Here is a 6,099-nt window from a genome sequence, read left to right on the forward strand (position 1 = left end):
CGCGTCTGCAACCATTGGTGACCGCAGTGCCTCATCAACAGGCCCAGATGGCATTCCAATTATGCTGATAAAGACATTTGGTCCGAAGTCTAAGCAGACTTCGAGAGAGGCAGTGAGCAAAACGATAATCGATGGTGAAGTCCCCGATGAATGGTATGGTGACCCCCGCTACTAACTGCAGCGGACGATCACCGCGGGTTCACGCTTAGCGAGCCACAGGGCCGCTACTCCGTTTACTCGCGTGTAGCGCACCGCTCCGCGCGCGCTCAACTGATAAGGCGTTTAGCGCGGCGCGGCAATTAGACAGTGTTCTAATGTAAAAGTACACAACACTTTATTGTCTCTGGCGGCACCCCGAACAACAGTACAACGTCCGCTCCCGGGACGGGGGTAGCAAAGGCACCCACACGCGGACGTTCACAATAAGGGGGAAACCGCGCGCACGTCGCAGCTGGCAAAGGCGAGCTTTGACACGCCGGTCGGGAAAGGGTCCCTCGCGGCTATGCTGCGCACTCTCACGATGGCCAATGGGCCTGGTCGCGAGTGTTAGGGCAAACCTCGTACGCGTAGGCCTACGGCAAGTGCGGCTCGTTGTGGTACGACCACTTCAATAATTAATCTTTCCTCTTCTTTCACTTTTCTCCCTTTTCCCTTCCCCGCAGGCACTGCGCCGTGCTCCCGACCGGGTTGCAGAAATTAGGTGCCTTTTCTCATCTTCTAACCACTACCACCACCACCACTTCAAGCACTAGGCACCGCTCTGGGCTTAGCGTACGCTCCGAAGCTAGCACTCAAGTAAACACGCCTGCCGAGGTGCCCAAGGCACCCCAGGCAGGCTACCGTCCGCGATTCCCAAAGGGGACGCGGACGAAGGAAAACACGTGCTTACACGGCGCCGTCCACGGAGAAGAGACCGCTCCCTCGGCGCGCGCGTACCGCGCGCCGTGCCCGAACGTGGCGCCATCTATCGCAACGTGGTGTTAACAGGGCAGGAAAGCAAAAGGGTGTGGCCGTGTGGCGGAATGCCCGCGAAAATGGTCGCGGGCGCGCCTCAGATCCCCACAATGGAAATTTAGCAGGATGAACATGATCTATAAAGGAAAGGGGGATAAAGCTGACATAAACAACTACCGTCCTATAACAGCGACATCAAAGGTCTACACGCTGGCAATGCAGATTATAAAGGAAAGGCTGCAGGCATGGATAGAGGATGACGGGGTGCTGGGGGAACTGCAGAATGGGTTTCAGAAACACAGGAGGTTGGAAGACAATCTGTTCTCACTGACGCAGTGCATCGAAATAGCAGAAAAGACAACAAGCCCCGGTGGCTAGCATTTTCGGATATCAAGGGAGCGTACGACAGCGTGGTTCAAGAGGACTTCTGGGGAATACTGGACACACTAGGTGTGGAAGATGCAGTCACTAATCTTTTAAAGGATATCTATAAAGGTAACAAGGTAGTTATAAAGTGGGAAAAACAGGTATCCAAGCCCACGGAGGTGAAACGGGGGCTTAGGCAGGGGTGTACTCTGACACCTTGTCCTCTGACACCCTTGTTGTTCATGATGTACCTACAAGAATTAGAGGCAAAATATGAGGGAAGTAGACTTGGCTTCAATCTCTCTTTCGTCAAACAAGGAAAACTCATTGAACAGGCACTACCAGCATTGATATACGCAGATGATGTTGTGCTAATGGCCGACAACAAGGAAGATTTGCAAAGATAGATGGACATCTGCGGTAATGAGGGAGATAGGTTAGATTTCAGATTCAGTAAGGAAAAATGAGCAGTCATAATTTTTAATGATAATGAAGGTAGTGAGCTTAGGATACAGGAGGTCACGCTAGAGATAACAGATAAATACAAATCTGGGCGTATGGATAAGCAATGGGGCCGAGTACCTAAGGGAACACGAAATATATCTGACGACTAAAGGTAACAGGAATGTAGCGGTAATGAAAAACAGGGCATTGTGGAATTACAATAGGTATGATGTTGTGAGAGGAATATGGAAAGGGGCCATGGTTCCTGGTCTGACGTTCGGCAATGCGGTCTTGAGCATGAGATCAGAAGTTGAAGCAAGATTAGAAATTAAGCAACGTGAAATAGGTAGGCTTGCTTTAGGAGCTCACGGGAATACACCAAATCAGGTAGTACAAGGTGATATGGGATGGGCATCACTTGAGGGCAGGGAAGCTAGCAGCAAGATAAAATTTGAGAAGCGATTGAGAGAAATGGGGGAGGAGCGTTGAGCTAGGAAGGTTTTCAGCTACTGTACATAAAGAATGTCGATACAAAATGGAGGAATCGAACCAGGAAATTGACAGCTAAATACTTAGAAAACAGCAGGGGGCCAAACCAAAAAGAACTATCGGTTAAGAAGAGGGTGAAGGAAACAGAGACCGATATGTGGATAATTGGCATGATTAGGAAGTCCGCACTAGAGATCTATGGAACTTTAAGCAGGAAATTGCCAAGGAAAGGATCTATGATAATACTCGGGGTAGTTCTCTACTGTGTGAGGCCAGGACGGGAGTATTGCGAACCAAGACATATCGGGCCAAATACGAAGGGGTAGACACGGTATGCAGTGCGTGTGGAGAGAAGGAGGAAACTGCCGAGCACTTGATAATGTTCTGTAAAGGGCTTCACCATATATTTCAGGATGATGGCGCAGAGGTTTTCAAAGCACCGGGATTTAGAGACAGGCAAAATAGACTTTAAGCGGGTAGAAGTAACTAGAAGTTGAAGCTTATCTGATTGGTGGCTAAAGTCAAGGCACGAGTGAAAATTAAACCATTCACTACAAAGTACCAGTCCTATACTTCACTATTTAAAGAAAAAAAAGATAAATCTAGTTGGTGGTTCACTAATTATTACGGCTAGGTGGCGTTAGCCGCCGCCCGATCTAAAGGGTACAACCACATCAATCCATCCAATCTATCCACCCATAGAACGGTGCTGGAATGTAAAGTCGCTGCCGTGTCTACCCCTTCCTATTTGGCCCGATATGTCTTGGTTCGCAATAGACCTCTACTGGGGTACGTCACAGCGTGACGTCACTAGTGCACGTGCGAGGTGGTGGTTGGCAAAACATTCCCGCCGGTGGCTGAGGGGGGTGCAGTCGCACGGTGCTTGGGGCAATTTTTTTTTCTTTTTGAAAGCTTAACCTTCATCTCACAGTGGCAACATTAGCTGTGGTATGCGTCAGAGAACATCTAGGTGTCTGGTGAAGTGCGCGATGAAATATTTGCCACTCTGGCTGGCTGTTTATCTCGGAGAAGTGAACACACGTGGTATCCTGTGCGTGGAACAGTGACATCGCCTTCGAAAATGTGCAGTGTTGACTGTGGCGTGTAGTGTGCATTGAAAGGCATCGATAATATTGGTTCACCTTTACGGAGGGTGAAACTGGGAATATTGTGCGCGGTGTGCAGTGTGAATAATGCGATGCGTCCTGTTTGCGAAAACACTGGTATTTGTTGTGGGCCGGTTTCAGTAACCAGTTATCGATGGAACTTTACGATCTAACATTGTAGTCAAGAAAAAAATACATTTGGCGCGATCATCTGCGATAGGGTACATCTCAGCGTATGCGCGGAGTGCCGAAAAATAAAAGTTCATGATCTCCGGGTGGTATATACGACAAAGCGTGAGCTATAAGCATGTTGTAGCGTTGTCGAGTCTGCATATATGCTTCACCACGACTATAACTCGTATTATTGAATACCTAGCGGATACGTGTTAATAAAAACAGCGAAAATTTTATTTTCTTATCTACTTCGTACTTTTACGGCTCGGTCCTTATGAAGTGACAATACACATTAGAAGTGTGTATCAAGCCTAAAGGAGCGATATGTACGTTCGAAAGCACTCTATAGGTGTTAAATGCAGCAAGGTAAGTGTGCCAGATGATATTATACATTATTAAAATGTCGGGTTTTACATCACATAAATTTTCACTGGGTTATTGAAAAACGCAGTGGCAGAATGTCACTTTGATTTTCACGAGGATATGTTAACCTCAGCCTGACCCACGGCAAGAAGTGTTTCTTTTTTTTATTTATCTCCGATCAGACTTATGGGCAATGAGTAAGAATCTTATCCGTGACGTCGCGCGCAGCAGCCCACAACCATGCTGCCGCCAATGCTGTACCTCGTTTAAAACTGCATTGCACATGCCACGATGGAAATTGAATAAGTTTACATCCATGTCATGCAAATATTTCTCAAAGTGCCAGTAACCGTGTACATTCGAAGCGTTCGCTTTCGAAAAAAGATCAGATTTTTTTATGGCTGCCATCTATGCGAGTGAAGCCCACTGCGTGCTAGTCGCATCTCTCAGTACTCTAAACAAAGTTTGTCCATCCATCCAACTACGACGAGCAAATTTCCACACTATGAGTAGTGACACTTCCGTGACCCCCTTCTTTCAAAAGCTGTGACTTTAGAACATAGCAATGTAGAAATTTCTGTAGAAGGAATGCAGACACGCAGATCTGCTATGCAGAAAGATGCCGCCGGAGGAACTTTCTTGCCACCAGCAGCTGCTCCGAGAGAGGGTATGGGGGGCAGGGTGCCCGCAGTGATGTCACACTGTTTACAAACAGGGAGAGGTCTACACTCCCGTCCTGGCCTCAAACAGTAGAAAACTACCCCGAGTATTATCATAGATCCTTTCCTTGAGAATTTCCTGCTTAAAATATCGATAGATCTCTAGTGCGGACTTCTTGTTCATGCCAGTTCTCCACATATCGGTCTCCGTTTCCTTCACCTTCTTAAGCGATAGTTCTTTTTGGTTAGGCCCCATACACTTTTCTAAGTACTTACTGGTCAATTTTCTGGTTTGCTTCATCTATTTTGTATTGACATTTCGTCAAGTTAGTACAACACCTTCTTTATTTTATGCAGTTCCCAGGGGAACAAGCAGGTTTAAATGGGAAACGGCCATTTATGGCCTCTGAGATTGCAAACGCGCGGCGGATTGGCGGCGCGTTTGCAATTTCGGAGGCCATAATGACGAAAACTCGTGTGCGCTAATGCGGTGTTTTGCCGCCAGGCACCGCAACTGAAGTAGAGATTTTTTTATTATTATTTTTTTATTATTTCCAGGTACTGTTGGCCGATTGGGCCGTTACAGGGGTGGGGTAGAAAACTGACATAACAACTGTCATGTCATGCGTAAAAAAGAAATGCATAGCCGATACAAAAGGAATACATCACTATACTACGTTCTACGACTTACATGCTACATCACATACATCACAAAATACACTTCCCAATATTACATCCTACAACGTACATGAGACAAGTTACAGCAAATAGATTCATAGTCAAAAGATGACAGGCACACACACCAAAAACCCAAATGCCTTCGGTGTACGTTCACGGTCTCCGAAACGTGGTGGAAAGGGAAAGCTGGAGCCGTGGTGGGAGAACACGACGCGACGACACTTCCATGACCAAGACAGTCACCCCCTGAGGAAGGGACCGAGTCGGTCTCGAAACGTCGGACTCTATTTGAACTGTGGCTGGAGCAATTTCAATTTTCTAAACACCAAAAACAGCAATCACTGTTTACGAAGATTCACCTGGAAAATATTTTGTAATATTGTTTTCAAATTGTTCTGCAGTTTGAGAATCACGTATAGCATCGGGTAGTATGACTTGTACGAGATGAGTTGTACATGAAGAATGTCGACACAAAATGGCGGAAGCAAACCAGAAAATTGACTGGTAAATACTTAAAAAACGGCAAGGGGCCAAACCAAAAAGAATCATCGGTTAAGAAGAATGTGAAGGAAGCTGAGACCGATATGTGGAGAATTGGCATGGTTAAGAAGTCCGCACTAGAGATCTATCGAACCTTTAAGCAGGAAATTGCCAAGGAAATGATCTATGATAATACTCGGGGTAGTTCTCTACTGTTTGAGGCCAAGACGGGAGTATTGCGAACCAAGACATATCGGGCCAATACGAAGGTGTAGACACGGTATGCAGTGCGTGTGGAGATGAGGAGAAAACTGCCGAACACTTGATAATGTTCTGTAAAGGGCTTCACCCTATAGTTCAGGATGATGGCGCAGGGTTTTTCAAAG

Source organism: Rhipicephalus microplus, chromosome X (genome assembly GCF_043290135.1).
Source record: "Rhipicephalus microplus isolate Deutch F79 chromosome X, USDA_Rmic, whole genome shotgun sequence".
NCBI classification, from domain to species: domain Eukaryota; kingdom Metazoa; phylum Arthropoda; class Arachnida; order Ixodida; family Ixodidae; genus Rhipicephalus; species Rhipicephalus microplus.